Source organism: Microcaecilia unicolor, chromosome 3 (assembly GCF_901765095.1).
Source record: "Microcaecilia unicolor chromosome 3, aMicUni1.1, whole genome shotgun sequence".
NCBI classification, from domain to species: domain Eukaryota; kingdom Metazoa; phylum Chordata; class Amphibia; order Gymnophiona; family Siphonopidae; genus Microcaecilia; species Microcaecilia unicolor.
In genome coordinates, this window is record NC_044033.1 from 296,881,171 (window position 1) to 296,897,720 (window position 16,550).

The following is a 16,550-nucleotide window of genomic DNA, read 5'->3' on the forward strand; positions in this document are numbered from 1 at the left end:
ATTCATCAATCTTGATCCCAGATTAATGTGTTCTGTGCTCTCTGAGAAAGGGGTCCTGAGCTGGTGGTAGCTGAATAGCACTTTAGAACTCTATAGAACATAAATGGTTTAGAAAGAGTTAAAAAGTGAAAAGCTAACCTGAAAGTTTAAGTTTTTAATTGATACTAAAGAAAAAGGGGTTTTCTAAATTTTAATTCTGTAATTTTAAAGAATTACTTAGCACACTCTGATTTTATTACATTCTGATGGGGAGGTGAAAATAGGGTAGGGATTAATAATTATATGTTTTTTTGGGGGGGGGAAAGCTAGATAGGAAAGGTGTGCAGTAGGTACCTGAATTGTGTGGCTCAGTTAGGTTTTAGGGTTATTGCTTTGTTAAAGATTAGAGTAGTAGGTGCCTCCGTTCCTAGTTCCTGTACCCTGGCCAGGGTTCAACTCTGCAGCAAGTTTATGGTACCCAACGATTGGCAGAATCAGAAGATATGACAGCTGAATAGACGTAAATGAAAGTATCCTTTTGAACTTTTATGGAATAAAGAGAAAAAGAGTATACTTACCTTGACTGCTCGGGAGAACGAACCTGAAAAAAAGAAAGCAAAGAATCAATTCTATATAAGGGACTCACAATAGAATATAATCTTTTGCATGCACGTTTAAACTTTAGATTTAGGAAATTGAACTGTTACTTATCTGACGTAAAGTTGCTCTGAAGTTGAGTCTTGTAGTGAATAGAGGGACCTATGGGAATAAAGAAATGTAGGGTCAATGCTATTGCAAGTTGAAATCTGTTGTGTTTATTAAAGTTCATGTTAGAATAAAGTAAACCTTTTCAAATCAATTTTAATTTAAAAGTTTTTTTGTGTGCCCTTCTTCTTTCCTGGGTGAATTTCTCGGTTAAGACGACATCCTTTTTGAACCCTGGAGTGGGGGAGGGGCGACAAGGTGAATTTGATTTGCGGTTAAGCCATTCATATAAGAGGGGAAAATATCTACTTCTAGAGAAAAAGCCTAAAAACTCACCTGTTTAAAAAGGCATACCCCATCAATCCAGCATAAACGCCCGATCTCTGCAATACAACATAACTAAAGCACAATATGGACACAACACAAACCTTTTGTTGCATGATCCCCTAGTGTGGTTGCACCACACTAGCTTTATCTATTTAACCACAACATCACCTTGTATTTGCTTACACCAGAGTCTGTAATTGCTTCACCAGAACCATATAAGCCACATTGAGCCTACAAATGTAACAAATAAATAAATAAATACAACTCGCCCTAAGATACAACTGAAAAGGTGTAAGCTAAATGCAGAGAGAAAGAAAGAAATAACCTTGTCTTGTTTTTATCCCACTGTCTTGACTTATAGTTGTAGCTTTCTTAGGAAAAAAGGGAAAACCCAGCCACCTCTCTTTTGACTCAAGCATGTTGGCAGCTCTAGGAGTTAATCCGATGCCTTGTAGGGAAACTGCTGCTTCCTTCTGACCTGCTAAAACACAAAATGAGGGCAAAGATTGATTTAGTATTAGGAATGCACACAAAGCAAAAATGTTCGGCTTGTTTGGCCTTTTCACAGAATTTCAGTCATTTTTTTTGGTTCATTTTACACATTCATTTTAATAAAGATGTTTTAATGCATGTTAAAACTGTTTGATGCACACTAATCATTATGTTAATTTGTGGGTTAATGTGTGTTATATTGATTTTAATAAACACTGAATTTTTCAAGGCATTCAAATGAACCGAACATGTGCTAATGAATTATTTAGCACTGAAAATTGAAAGTAACAGCTTTCCAATGGTCATGCAAACCATATGTGATATTCAAAGATCTGAACCAGGTTCTGCAGCTGTCAGAAAGCTGGCCATTGCTTATATCCGGATCGTGTGTTTTATTAGTGTACCTGCTTGGAGGAATCTACCTGTGTATTTTGCAAGTTTTCTGACAGCTGGTTCTGCTGAGTTGTGTTTGCCAATGAGTTGGCTATTCCCTCTCTACTCCATAGCAGAGCTGTGCAAGTTGTAAAGTAGTACAGTAAAGTCTATTTGCTTAGAGATTAAGAAGCCAAGTTCACACTTAGGTGAGGCCAGTTGTAAAAAAATTGAAAACAAAATCAAAGTGTCAACAAATCGAAAGGATATTATAAGTGGGAACAAGAACCAATGTGATGGTAGAGAGGAACAAACAGGAAAGAGTAGAGGCTGATCAAAGGATGATTCCACCATTGGAGATGGTGGTCTATAATGTACATGAGCAGACCCCACAGAGTCGTCAGTGGCGGTTTATTTGCAAGTGACTTCCAAACTGCCTAATTGCATTATAGACCTTCGGTTTGACAACTGCTGAAAGACAACAAATGATTCATTTGACCCCTGATGTAGGCGATACGCCGAAACACGGACTGTATCGGGTCCCTTTGCATTTGTGTCAATAAAGTGTTTCTCCATAACATCTCCAGTGGTGGAATTGTCCTTTGATCAGCCTCTACTCTTTCCTGTTTGATCTTCCCGCTGTAGAGGTTTCTCCCCGTTTGTGTTTTGACTCATGGTAGAGAGGAAACCTGCCACTGGAAAAATGAGTTGCCAAGCCTTTGACAGAGAAAAACACCGGCCCTGATCCATGTTGCTCCCTTGTCCCACCCTTGCAACTCCTTTGTCCTCCCCCATACTTCACCCTATTCCTTGCCACACCTACTGTTGTACCCTTCCCCTGCTCTGCCCCGCCCCTCTAAAACCAACTATCTGCGCTAGGGTTGCCCTCTCAGAATCAAAAAATGACACATATATGTATGTTCTATGATTATTTAACAAACCCTGTCTGATGTTATGACAAACTAAAATTGTGATAAATTGAAGTCCCTTAATAAGGTCAACACACAATTTCTCTCCACTGAAAAATACTGCACAAACGTGTGCAAAAACACACTCAGAACCTTACCATACCATAACAGCACTAATTCCCAGGACTCAAAGAGCAACAACCTTATCTGTGAAAAGGCACCTCTGTAGATATTACACCAGGCACTAGTTACATGGTGAGATTCATCATTTTATGCCCAAACGCTAGTGTTTATATGTGTAAAGGTTAAACAATATTGGTGAATCTATATTTGTGCAATTTCAATGTAGTCAGCATGATTTTAGTTTCAGTTGTTTGGGATTTATATACATTTTTTAATTAATACAAACATAGGGTTTGCAATGCTTCCCTGATCAGGTCATATATATGCAGATTGTAACAATGTTCCCCAGATGTCATCCAGCTGCTATTTATGATTGTTTATTTCATCAGTTGTTTCGAATTTATATACAAACTCCTGGATTGCAGTGTTTCCTACATATGCTGATTACATTATAATGATGTTCCCGTGATGCCATCTAGTGTCATCCAACATATTGAGCATGAGTGGTGTTTTTTTAACTTTTTTTTTTTTTTGCTACATTTGTACCCCGTGCTTTCCCACTCATGGCAGGCTCAATGCGGCTTACATGGGGCAATGGAGAGTTAAGTGACTTGCCCAGAGTCACAAGGAGCTGCCTGTGCCTGAAGTGGGAATCAAACTCAGTTCCTCAGGACCAAAGTCCACCACCCTAACCACTAGGCCACTCCACCACTTTCATAATGGCTTTGAGCATTATCTTGTAGATAGTAAGCAAACTTTGGTTATGAACCTATAGGCTATTGTCTGGGTAATGCTTTGAACAATTTATTTTATTTATAGATGAAGAAATTGCTTCTCCATGTGCATTCTGCATAATTGTGCACTCAGCGTACTAATTCCTAATTGATAGGATACTGCGCATCAGTTTGTTTCGGTGTATTAAGCAACTCTGTAGTACATTAGCAGATGTGATACAGTTTAATTAGAAAAGATAATATATGCCTTTTCTTGTAGTCGACAGATAAGTGTTGTACTTGCGGTGATATTTGGCAGTTAGTGAAGATGTGGTAGAGCATGAGTGGCGTTGTTCTATATTGAGAGCAGTTTTGAGTAGAAGTGCCACAATCTGAATAGTCAGTAAGAGGGTCTTTTACTAAAGAATAGCTTGAGTTATCTGCAGCAGGGTCCATTTTATTCCTATGGGCTCTGTGGCAGATAACTTGAGCTAATCTTTAGTAAAAGACCCCCTAAGTTTTTCTTTTATTATTTGACGCATTCTCTTTGTTTCACACTTTGTGAACTGTAATTTGTTCATTTTTATGTTTTTTGAACACAGGAGGAGACACTTTGCTTTGTAATTGATATTTTTTCATTAGAGTTCTTATTGCATGTTAGATCATTGTACTCCCTTTTGGGTCTTATCCTGTGACCATTTAGCTAGGTTTATTTAAAGGGGTTTTTGTTTCATCAGACATGTTAAATTGCATAATGGTCTATAGACTTTTCCATTAGGAAGCCGTCCAAACCTTTTTAAAACCCCACTAAGTTAACCGCCTTTACTACATTCTCTGGCAATGAATTCCAGAGTTTAATTACACGTTGAATGAAGAAACATTTTCTCTGATTTGTTTTAAATTTACTACTTTGTAGCTTCATCGAATGCCCCCTAGTTCTAGTATTTTTGGAAAGAGTAAACAGACGCTTCATGTCTACCCTTTCCACTCCACTCATTATTTTATAGACCTCTATCATATCTCCCCTCAGCCGTCTTTTCTGTAAGCTAAAGATCCCTAGACGCTTCAGCCTTTCCTCATAGGAAAGTCGTCCCATTTCCTTTATCATTTTCATCGCCCTTCTCTGTACCTTTTCTAATTCCACTTAGAAACAGCCTGGGTCTTTCTGTGGTCCAATCATTGACCCCCTGTACCGTGCAGCTCATGTGTATGCAGAGCCTGATCGCCATGAGGGGTGGAGGGAAGCAGTTACAGGCAACACTGCAGTAGGAAAAAAATATCGGAGGTATGAAATCCTGGGTGTCGGAATGAAATTTCTAGGTGCCATGGAGGGGCATAATCGAACGCGAATGCCTATCTCCATGGGCGTCTATGTCCGAAAACGGGTACGTGAAGAGGCGGGACAGACCGTGTTTTCGAAAAAATGGATGTTTTTCAGCTGGGCGTTTGTTTTTTTTTAGCAATAATGGAAACTAAAAACGCCCAGCTCAAAAACGTCCTAATCCGAGCCATTTGGTCTTGGGAGGGGCCACGATTCGTAGTACACTCGCCCCCCTGACATGCCAGGACACCAACTGGGCACCCTAGAGGTCAGTGCGGTGGACTTCAGACAACGCTCCCACATGCATAGCTCCCTTACCACGGGTGCTGAGCACCCAACCCCCCTCCCCCAAAACCCACTACCCACAAATGTACAACACTACCACAGCTCTTAGGGGTGAAGGGGGCACCTACATGTGGGTACAGTGGGTTTTGGAGACCTCCCATTTACCAGCACAAGTGTTACAGGTAGGGGGGGATGGGCCTGGGTCCACCTGCCTGAAGTGCACTGCGGTACCCACTATAAGTGCTCCAGGGACCTGCATACACGCAGGCCTCTAGGACTTGTTGCTGCTATATAACATTGGCACACCAGTTGACACCTGAAGACTAATCTCTCCGAAAACGTCCTTTATTGGAATAAGCACGTTTACTCACAGTTAATTGCAGATCAGAGGCTGTGCCCCACTGGCAACGAGTCTCCCTGGTACTGAGATTAGCAGTAGGTCAGAGCTCGCAGAATGGTGTACAATGCTCTCTTTAAGCCACATTCAAGGTAAGAACTAAGTTCTATAACGTGGCTAACACGTGAAAGGGATATAAAACTGGCTTACAAAAATGGCCACTACCTCATGGACTACCGGAAATAAAACAGGGCACACTCTGACCCAGTAAGCAGAGGGAAAAGCACCATGGGAGTAGAGCCTACCAACTACCAACATCGTGAGCATTTGCCACAAGCTAGTGGAATCACGGAGCCCAATACCCTACACCCACCACAATGCATTGCTGATGTGACTCTGCAGTGCCCTTAACAGAAAAGGTGTCACACTCACCCGAGAGCCACATCAGAACCAGGGAAATGCTGTCAGAGGATAGAACACATTCTGCTGTCATGGAGGTGGGTACGGCATTTGAGGCTGGCATACAGGCTGGAAAAAAAGTTTGTAAAGTTGTTTTTTTTTGGTGGGAGGGGGTTAGTGACCACTGGGGGAGTCCGGGGAGATTCCTCCAGTGGTCATCTGGTCAGTTGGGGCACTTTTTTGGGACTTGTTCGTGAAAAAAAAAGGGTCCACAAAAAGTGACCAAAAATCACGATAAAAACGCCTTTTTTTTTCGATTATCAGCTAAAGACGCCCATCTCTCCTCGGCTGATAACCACGCCCCAGTTCTGCCTTCACCACGCCTCCGACACGCCCCCGTCAACTTTACCCGTTTCTGCGACAGATTGCAGTTGGAAACGCCCAAAATCGGCTTTCGATTATACCGATTTGGGCGCCCACAGGAGAAAGACGCCCATCTCCCGTTTTTCTCTTTCGATTATAAGCAGGACGGTGACCTGGTGCTTGGTATTTTCAAGTCCTGAACTATGGCCCCTTGCCAAGGTCTGTCATTGCAGTAGCTGAGCTAGATGGGAGGAAGAGAAAGTTAACAGGTACAGTAGGGATATTTCACGGAGAGAGTGGTAACTGCTTGGAATGCCCTCCTGCAGGAGGTGGTGAAGATGAAAACGGTAACGGAATTCAAAAATGCGTGGGATAAACATAAAGGAATCCTGTTCAGAAGGAATGGATCCTCAGAAGCTTAGCGGAGATTGGGTGGCAGCGCCGGTGGTTGGGAGGCGGGGCTAGTACTGGGCAGACTTCTACGGTCTATGTCCTGAAAATGGTAGATACAAATCAAGGTCAGGTATACATATAAAGTAGCGCATATGAGTTTATCTTGTTGGGCAGACTGGATGGACCGTACAGGTCTTTTTCTGCCGTCACCTACTATGTTACTATCCAGTTTATTTTCGAAAGAGAAGGTCGGCCATCTTCCAACACAAATCGGGAGATGGCCGGCCATCTCTCAAGGCCGGCGAAATTGGCATAATCGAATGTTCTGGGAAGGGTAGTGTTGGGGTGTTCATAATCATTGAGTATAAATATCAAAATCTCAGGTAGGCTTACTGGTCTGAGAGTTAATTGATGGGGGGAAGCATAAGGCTGAAAGTTCATCTAATTCACCCTTTACCCTTGACACAGCCCTAGCTGAGGCTCTCAAGGAGAAATGGAGACAAGGAAGAACCCGAAGTTGAAACTGGTAAATGAGGAGTTAATTTCATCCTCCTGTTTTTTTCACTCAAAGAATAGTTAAGCTCTGGAACTCACTGCCAGAGGATGTGGTAACTGAAGCTAACATATCTGGGTCTAAAAAAGGTTTGGACAAGTTCCTGGAGGAAAAGTCCATAGTCTGCTATTGAGATAGATATGGGGGAAGCCACTGCTTGCCCTGGGATTGGTAGCATGGAATGTTGCTACTAACTGGGTTTCTGTCAGGTACTCGTGACCTGGATTGGCCACTGTTGGAAGCAGGATACTGGGCTAGGTGGACCATCGGTCTGACCCAGTATGGCTATTCTTATGTTCTTATATGAATAAAGTTATCTGAGTCTGATCTTAAACATTCATAACGTGGAGGAGATGGAAGGAGTGCCAGGTGTGGAAAGCTGCTATTGAACTGCTGTTTTTTCAGAAACATTATCAGAGGCTCATCTGCATTTGCCAAGAGTTTCCAAGTTTTCTGTAGGATTAAAATCAACAGCTTCAGTGCATCAAGAAAGGGAAAGCCTAGGAAGGTTAACCTCCAGTGAATGCCTAGGCTATAGGGTGGCTGGTGAAGATTGGGGAGCCAGACCTCAAGTTGGGAGGGGGCCAGAGCCCGAGGTGGGGGGGGGGCAAATTTTGGTTGCTGCCCCGCTGCCCCTCCCTCCCTCTGCTGTCTCACTGCCCCCCTCCACCGCTGTTCATCTTGGCTGGCCCCGGGGGTCCCCAACCCCCGCCAGCTGAAGCACCGCCGCCACCACAAATATCTTGGCTGGTGGGGGGCGGTCCCCAACCCCCGCCAGCTGAAGACTTTGTCCAGCGCGCATTGCCTACCCTGCTGTCTCTTCCCTCACTTCCGACACGCTCCTTTTAGTTAAACTGAGCATGCTCAATTTCACTAAAAGGAGTGTGCCCATACGTAAATCTTCAGCTGGCGGGAGCAGGGGCCCAGACTCCCATGGCCTCACCTAGCTATGCCACTGAAGAATTCCCCAGTGTGCATAGAAAGTTCCAATGATGTGCTCTGGGGAAGTTATGCAATGTTTACCTTTTCATTTGCTGAATGAGTTGTCCCAGGATGGCTGTATGCACTTGCATAAAGCACCTCAGTGTAGCAGGATGCCAAAATATACCTTCCTTGCCAGAACAAGAGAAACACTTTAGGTCCTTGCTACAGAGTAGACCATTTGAAGTAATGAAAGGATGAGCTAGTTGGCCAGAGCTGCACCCGCCACTCTATGCAGTCACCAGCCACCCATGCATAAACACTAGTTGTCGTCTCCCCCATGCCAACCATATAGGCAGTTCTTGGTTATAACCAAGTATTGCTGACAGTATTCAGACTTATCAGTCAAGATGTCTTCCTCTCCCCCCAGAGCTACACACACCCTCATTCGCAACACATGACAATAAGGTAATCTACAACACTGGAGTAGTTGAAGCTTCACCTGTCTTTTGCCATTTGTGGGACAGACCATAGAAGTCTGTCCGGCATCGGTATAGGCCTTAGATCCACTTATGCTGGATTTAGTGAAAGAATCTTATTTAGTCTTTTGCCCTTTGTGGGACACAGACTGCAGAAGTATAAAAATGAACGTGGAGAAATGCCCAAGGCTCTTCCTTCAATAAAGGGGGACCAGCAAAGATGTAGTAGACAGCACAGTGGGCTTTCACCCAGAGGTTGATGTAGGGTCTTGGTCTTCACCAGAAAAAAAAAATGCAAGAGGAGAAGAAGAGAGAATTGCCTGTTTCCTAAGAGAACAGACAGGAGGATAAAAGGGTTTAAGCCAAGAGCTCAGCTTAATCCCAGGGAGCACAATGTGCAAGCATCAGAAGCTAAGGAAGGGATCAGAGGAGAGGATCCCAAGAACGCTGAGAAGTCTGAAGCTGCTAAGAGTTTCACATCCTAGAGGGAATACAGGAGTAGAGCCAAAGAGCAAATGAGAGTCTATATGATGACCTGTGTGAAAGGAGGGAGGACCCAAATCCTGGGTTCATCTTACATATGAACATAAGAATACTGGGTCAGACCAATGGTGCATCTAGCCCAGTATCCTGCTTCCAACAGTGGCCAATCCAGGTCACAAGTACCTAGCAGAAACCCAATTTGTAGCAACATTCCATGTTACCAATCCCAGGGCAAGCAGTGGCTTCCCCCATATCTATCTCAATAACAGTCTGTGGACTTTTCCTCTAGGAACTTGTCCAAACCTTTTTTAAAACCCAGATAAGGTTACCACCACATCCTCTGGCAGGAAGTTCCAGAGCTTAACTATTCTTGAGTGAAAAAAATATTTTCTCCTATTTGTTTTACTTGATGTAATCCAGAGGGGTCATGAATAGGGTGGATTGAGAGGGGAACCAAATCCCTAACAGGGAGATGGGGACTTGCCCAGGGTCTGCACAGAACAGGAGAAGTGGGTGAAGTGATGGTTCTACCGCAGGCTCTTTTTGCTGTAGAATTGTACTATGATACTAGGAGAGGGGCTGTTGGAGTTAACTACAAACTAAAGAGCACAAAGGATTTGCTGAGAGGAGCCAAGAAGGGGTGCAGGACCCGTCCAAGAGAGTAGCGTGACAGCATACCATGAAGGAGACCATTTGACACTCGAACCGTGAGCAAGTTTGAAACCTTTTGTTATTACTTTATTTTTATGAATTGTATATCTAATTTTCATTGCTGTGCTTTTATACATTGTTATTCACCTGGGAAGTGCCCAGTAAAGGGGTATTTTTATATTAATGTCTACCAGCCTTTCGTGGTGTGTTTTCAAATGTGGGTGTTTGTGCCTGTCTAGAGACTGTCCAGAGGATTTTCATTCAACCGCCAGGGATCCTTTACCTTTGTTCTGTGTGCATGGGGAATGGTAAGCAGAAGAGATTAGATTTTTGCCATTGAGACACTATATATAACTATGTATGTGCCTCAGAGGTCACCCTCAGCCTCACTAATTGGAGCATTGGCTATGTCAGTAAAAGGATCCAGGGGCTGTTCTAAGCTGTGTTAAGCAGCTAACACAGGGTTTTCAGTGCGATAGACAGTAGCGCAGGCCTGCTGCCCTACTGTCAACTGCACTAAAACAGGAGCCTTGTGTTACAAATGCTGCATTAACTACTTAACACAGGAGTGGGCTGGGGTCGTGGAGGCATGGCTGGCTATGACAGCTAGTGCATGGGTTGTTACTGTGCGCTAGCTGTCCAACTACTGATAATGCAGCCAAACTTACTGCCACCTTAAGAAGGCAGTAAGTGCAGCTGTGCTCCTGGCAGTCTGGTAGCGCAGCTGCTACATATAACCCCACTCCCTACTCAGTACCCCCTCCTGATCCAATTCCTGTCACCCCCCATGACCTCAAGTCCCAACACCATAAGTGCCCTTCCCCCAAGCCACAGCTTTGACCCTCCAACTCATTCCTGGCCCCCCACTCAATCATCTTGATTTTTTTACTCCCCACTTACAAATGTGGGGCCCCTCAAGCTCCCAGCAACAGTTTCCTGAGCCCTCTCCCCAGTCCAACCCTACCCACTGCCACAGAAACCTGCCCTCTTCTCTATCCTCTCTCTATCCCCTAACCCCCACCACTGCCTGGGGGTCCACTGAGATATGAGGTCATCTCTTTTTGGGGCAGCGGCAGTGGTCCTTCTCCACTGCTGCCTGGGTCAGCGCCTCCTCCAAAATGGCACGACCTCCAAGCAGTTGTCCATCAAAGGTCCATCAAGCCCAGTATCCTGTTTCCAACAGTGGCTAATCCAGGTCACAAGTACCTGGCAAGATCCCAGAACAGTAAAACAGATTTTATGCTGCTTCTCCTAGAACTAAGCAGTGGATTTTCCCAAGTCCATCTTAATAATGGCTTATGGACTTTTCTTTTAGGAAATTATCCAAACTTTTTAAAACTCTGCTAAGCCAGTTGCTTTTACCACATTCTGTGGCAGTGAATTCCAGAGTTTCTGAGTGGTGGGAGTAGGGTTTTACTTGGTTATGGGTGGGGTTGGACTAGGGAGGATTTTGGGGACTGTAGCCAGGTGCTCGGGGGGGACCCAAATTTGTATGGGGGGGTTCGGGATGATTGAGTGGGGAGGGGGACCAGGTAGGAAGGTTGGGGTTGTGGCTTGGGGAAGGTGTTTATGGTGTCAAGGCTTGGGATCAAGGTGGAAGGGGGCCATTGGAAGGGGGCTACTGAGTGAGGAGAGGTTGGCTACACATTCTGCTATCGTCCTGCATTGTGTTACATGTGGGAGTACCCATGCTATTAGGCGCTGTATGTAATGTGGTAGCTCTGCGGTAACCATGTTCCCTGTGCAGTAAATGCAGGGCAGATGGCAAATTTTGCATTACTCATACAGTAAGTGCAAAACTTACCACAGTATAATAGGGGAGTCCCTTAGGAACAACAGACTACTGAGTGGCAGTACACTTGTTTCAACTGGAAGAGCCATTCCGTAAGCCTAGGGTCTTGAAAGATTTACAATACTTTCCCCCAGTCAGGAAAGAACTATGGAGAATTAGTGTAGTTTGGTAGAGTATGGGGGACCATGCCCTCCTGACAAATGTTCTGGGTGCTGGTGCTAAATTGGCCCTCCTACCTACTGCTGCTATGATCTCCCTACCACATAACATAATCCCCTAAACTAAGCAGCAAACTATACCCATGCCTCTGAGCTGCTCCCCAAAAAGAATCTCTGTGTCTGACTCAAGAGCAAAGCAGAATGCAGTTCTAAAGCCCCAGCAGTTTTTTTTTTTTTTGTTACATTTGTACCCTGCACTTTCCCACTCATGGCAGGCTCAATGTGGTGGGCAATGGAGGGTTAAGTGACTTGCCCAGAGTCTCAAGGAGCTGCCTGTGCCAGGAATTGAACTCAGTTCCTCAGGACCAAAGTCCACCACCCTAACCACTAGGCCACTCCTCCACTCCACAGTGCTGTGCATATAGAGAACAGTTGTAATTAATGAAGCATCATCCATGTGAATAGTGCTGAATCTCATGCAGCAGAGAGCAGTTAAGCAGAATTCCATGAGATCAGCTGTGGGGCAGATGTGAGAAGGCCAAGTGGGCAATTTGAGTTCAGGGCAGTGAACTGTAGCTACATGTTTGCATCAAAGTCTGATTTGCTGAGATAAGATAACAGACCATGAGGCAATAGGGAGGGGGCATTGTTGTGAGCACCATAGCAACAGAGAGATTCACAACACAGTGTTCAAGGTTAACTGAGTCCTGACCAAGGGAGGCCCCCAGTTTCTTACAGAGCATTGCAGAATACTTGCAGCCCACATCTTTCCTCAGAATCTTCCTCCAATACTTGTCAACTTCCTTCTGTCTCCCCCTTTCTTTCCAAAACCATTGGCTCTTTCTTTTCTCACTCTATTCAGTTTCTACTACTACACTTGTACTGCTTAGTCATTAGTATGTCATTATTCTCAGAAGAGATGCAATGTGCTGGAGAGGAGGAGTAGCCTAGTGGTTAGTACAGTGGACTTTGATCCTGGGGATTCCATTCCCACTGCTGCTCCTTTGGACTCTGGCCAAGTCACTTAACCCTGCATTGCCCCAGGTCCAAAAAAAAAGTATCTGTATATAGTATGTAAATCACTTCAATTGTAACCACAGAAAGGCAGTATATCAAGTCCCATTCCCTTTCCTTCTGTCAACAAGAGCCACATGGGGTCTGGGTAGAAGTGGTGGCTGTTGGAAGAGGCATGTGAGGAAAGAGAGTGTAGGCCCTGGGTTGGTTTAGGGAAAAAGGTGGACATCTTGGATAATGAGAAAAGGAGCAGACAATTGGATTAGGGCAGGTGAGTAGACCAGTATAGGGTGACCAGATGACTCCAGATCATTGGAGATCTAGAGTCATCTGGTTTTATCATTGTTCATGCATAGAATTGTTCAGATTTTCCCATTACTTTATTGTCCTACAAGTCCATGTATACAACAGAACAAAACCATTACTGGTTCAGTCCCTCTCTAATGACCTGGAGCTATTTGGTAAAGCTAGGCCAACAGCTGGGCTGGGGAAAAGAAGAAAGATGAAGCCATTATCTGTAGTGAGAGGAGGAGGAAGAAGAGTTTAATAACTGGAGAAGCAGTGATGATTGACCACTATCAAATCAAACCAAACAAGGGCTTATATATCGCTAATATCCCCATCAGGGTTCAGTGTGGTTTACAACTATTAAATGCTATCTTGCAACTAGTGCAGTTTACAACACAAAGCTAATACGCATAAGTAAGAAGGTAAGCCTATAATTGGTGAGGGAGAAACAGGAGATCATAATCAGGTCCGTAAGAGTCTCAGAATCTCAAGAGGTCTTTGAAGATGAGCAGGCATTTGTTAGGCTGTGGGAACAAGAAGGTTTTTAAGTTCTTCCTGAAGCTTTAGTAGTTACAATCTGTTCTAATGCTCACGGGAAGCAAGTTCCATAGAGTGGTTCCTAATACCAGGAAAAGAGATAAAACCCCTTAGGAATCTAGTTCCCTTGTGTGGTAGAGGGGAGAGGTACAACTGATCCTTAAGTTCCTTAACTGATCCTTAATTTTTATCCTCTGTACTCATCTACCGTCCACTGCCTCTAATCTCACCAGCCCTAGCCCCATCCCTGTCTCCCTTCCCTCCAGGCCATTCTTCTATCTCTTGTTTCCTCTTTCACCCTTTTGTTACCTCATTTCCATCCTCATTCAACTTCTTCAAAGACTCACCCCTTCTTCTCTCATACCCCTACAGTATTCCCATATCTTTTCAATATGTCTCATCCTCACTCCAGTCCTCCAGGTCATTCACACAATGTATCAACCTTTCCCTGTACTTCATCCCCTTTTTCTTACCCCCATTTCACATGCTCACTCCTAACTCATTTAACACCCACCCCATCAAAATTCCTATCAGTCTCACTATTCCTTAACACATGCACACCTCACTATCCCCTCCAAATTCCTACTCAATTTCTCCCAACCATAATTCCTTGTTCTGTCCTCCAACATACTCCCATTCAACCACCAAGACCCAGTTCTTTTCAAATCCAATTTTTCTTCTTCTTTGTTCCTCTTCTCCCTTCCTAGTCCCATCCAGCTTCTGCTCTAGGATGTTCCCTTCCCTACCCCTTGAGTCACATCCAGTTTCTGTCTTGTTTCCCTCCCCCCAGTACCATCCAGCTTATGCCTTGTTCCCTTCCTAGTCACAGCCAGCTTCTGCTGTACTCCCCACCCCCAGTTACATCCCTACTGCTCTGTTCCCTTCCCTACCCCTCAAGTCACACCCAGCTTCTGCCTTCTTTCCCCTCCTAATCACATCCAACTTCTACTGTGCTCCCTTCCTCCTCCCCCCCTACTACCACCAGTCACATACAGCTACTGCTCTGGCATCTTCTTCCCCCCCCCCCATCCCGTTGTAAAGGCAGCCTTCCCACTGTGGTAAGTAAGCTAGGCTCAGCTAGGGAGGCACCCAAAGTCCTGAAGCTCCCTCCCTGTTAGCAGTGGCAGCAATTCCTACAGGTTGCCTGCACCTGATCCTGAAGCCTTGTGGAAAGTAGGAGAAATTGTGGGGGGGGGGGGGGGGGGGGAGGGGAGAGAGAGAAAACAATGGCTTATGAAGGTCAAGATAATAGGAAAGAAAGGCTGGAAAGCAGAAATGAATAACAACAATGGTAAGAGTTGGAGGAGGCAAGCAAGATATAGAGAAGGAAAGACTGAAGCACGGGTCTCCCAACTTGATCATAAAAAAGCACAATCCAGTCAGGTTTTAGGGAGTCTCATAATGAATATTCAAGAAATCTATTTGCATATGATGGAGGCAGTACATGCAAATAAATCACATGCATATTCGTTGTAGAAATCTGAAAGCCCCCAACTGGATTGCAACCCTTTAGGAATGAAGTTGGAGACCCTGTGCAGTAAAGGAAGGGGAGGGAAGAAAGAATAGACTAGGCGAGTGGAACACAATGAGGAATCTGTAGAACACAGAGAAGCAGAGAGACCCAGTTGAAGAATAGTTTTTAAGCTCAGTTGTGGAATTCTGACAACCCTATCCCGAGGCATTGAGATACCTGCAGTACACATTTCCAGTAGTAGAATCAGGAGCTATAAAAATGTCAGTGCATAGGATAGAAGTTCAAATCCAGGCCTGGCCAAAAATCTTCCTCTTTGATCCAGGTCACTGCAGCTGTGAGAAGGGAGAAAGGCAGAGGTAAGAGAAAATGGGGATGAGAGGACAGAAGAAAGGAAGTAGATGAGAAAAAGGAGTGAAAAATAAAGCAAAAACTAAAATGGTAACTAGAAAGAGATTTTTGTAAAAGAGCAAACAATTCACTCAAATGGTTAGAAAACTATAGTTAAGAAAGTATTTAAAATAAAGATTTTCAATAAAATTAACTATGTACATATTAAGTAACATACAGCCATATGCAGGGTTAGGCAAATGTCATAGAATTAGCATACCATTCAATTCACCTTTCCCCTGCAAGATAATGGGGCTCATTTTAGAAACAGAAAAATGTCCAAAAAGCGGCAGATGGACATTTTTCTTGCAAAAACATCACAATTGCTATTATTGAAACACATTTTTAACACTTTTTTTATGCAGTGATTTGGGCGTTTCCACAACATGGAAGTTTTTCTGCCATAATGGAACAAAGCAAAAACGTCCAAGGCTAAAAGTTGGATGTTTTGGTCTGAACCTGTTTCAATTATGACCAAGTCATAAAAAGTTGACCATTGGAAGGATTAAGGCATGACTCCGCTTACTTCCCCAGTGGTCTCTGAATGCCCTCCCTCTCCCCAAAGATGTGAAAGAAACAGTATATACCTGCTTCTATGACAGCTTCTTTCAAAAAGTGCAAAGACTAGGGGACATTCAATGAAGTTACATGGAAATACTTTTAAAACAAATATGAGGAAATATTTCTTAACTCAGTGAACGGTTAAGCTCTGGAACTCGTTGCCAGAGGATGTGGTTATAGCAATTAGCATATTAGGGTTTCAAAATGGTTTGGACAAATTCCTGGAGGAAATGTTCATATTTTGCTATTGAGATAGACATGGGGGAAGCCACTCTACTCATATTTTCTCCTGTTTGTTCTAAATGTGCCACTATTGGGCTCATTTTCGAAAGAGAAGGACGCCCATCTTTCGACATAAATCAGAAGATGGACATCCTTCTCACAGGGTCGTCCAAATCGGTATAATCGAAATCCGCTTTTGGACATCCCCAACTGCACTCCGTCGCAGGGACAGCCAAAGTTCAAGGGGGCGTATCAGAGGCGTAGCGAGGCGGGACTTGGGCGTGCCTAACACTAGGACATCCTCAACCCATAA

General features: G+C 44.1%; 1 long non-coding RNA gene across 1 annotated transcript; it reads right to left on the reverse strand.

Moving 5' to 3' along the window:
* Positions 1 to 1,024: 1,024 nt before the first annotated feature.
* Positions 1,025 to 15,485, reverse strand: LOC115465052. The gene is made up of 3 exons (XR_003941310.1): positions 15,284 to 15,485; positions 1,337 to 1,492; positions 1,025 to 1,242 (listed from the first exon to the last, which is right to left on the reverse strand). It is a non-coding gene; the product is annotated as an uncharacterized LOC115465052 (long non-coding RNA).
* Between the last annotated feature and the right edge of the window lie 1,065 nt (positions 15,486 to 16,550).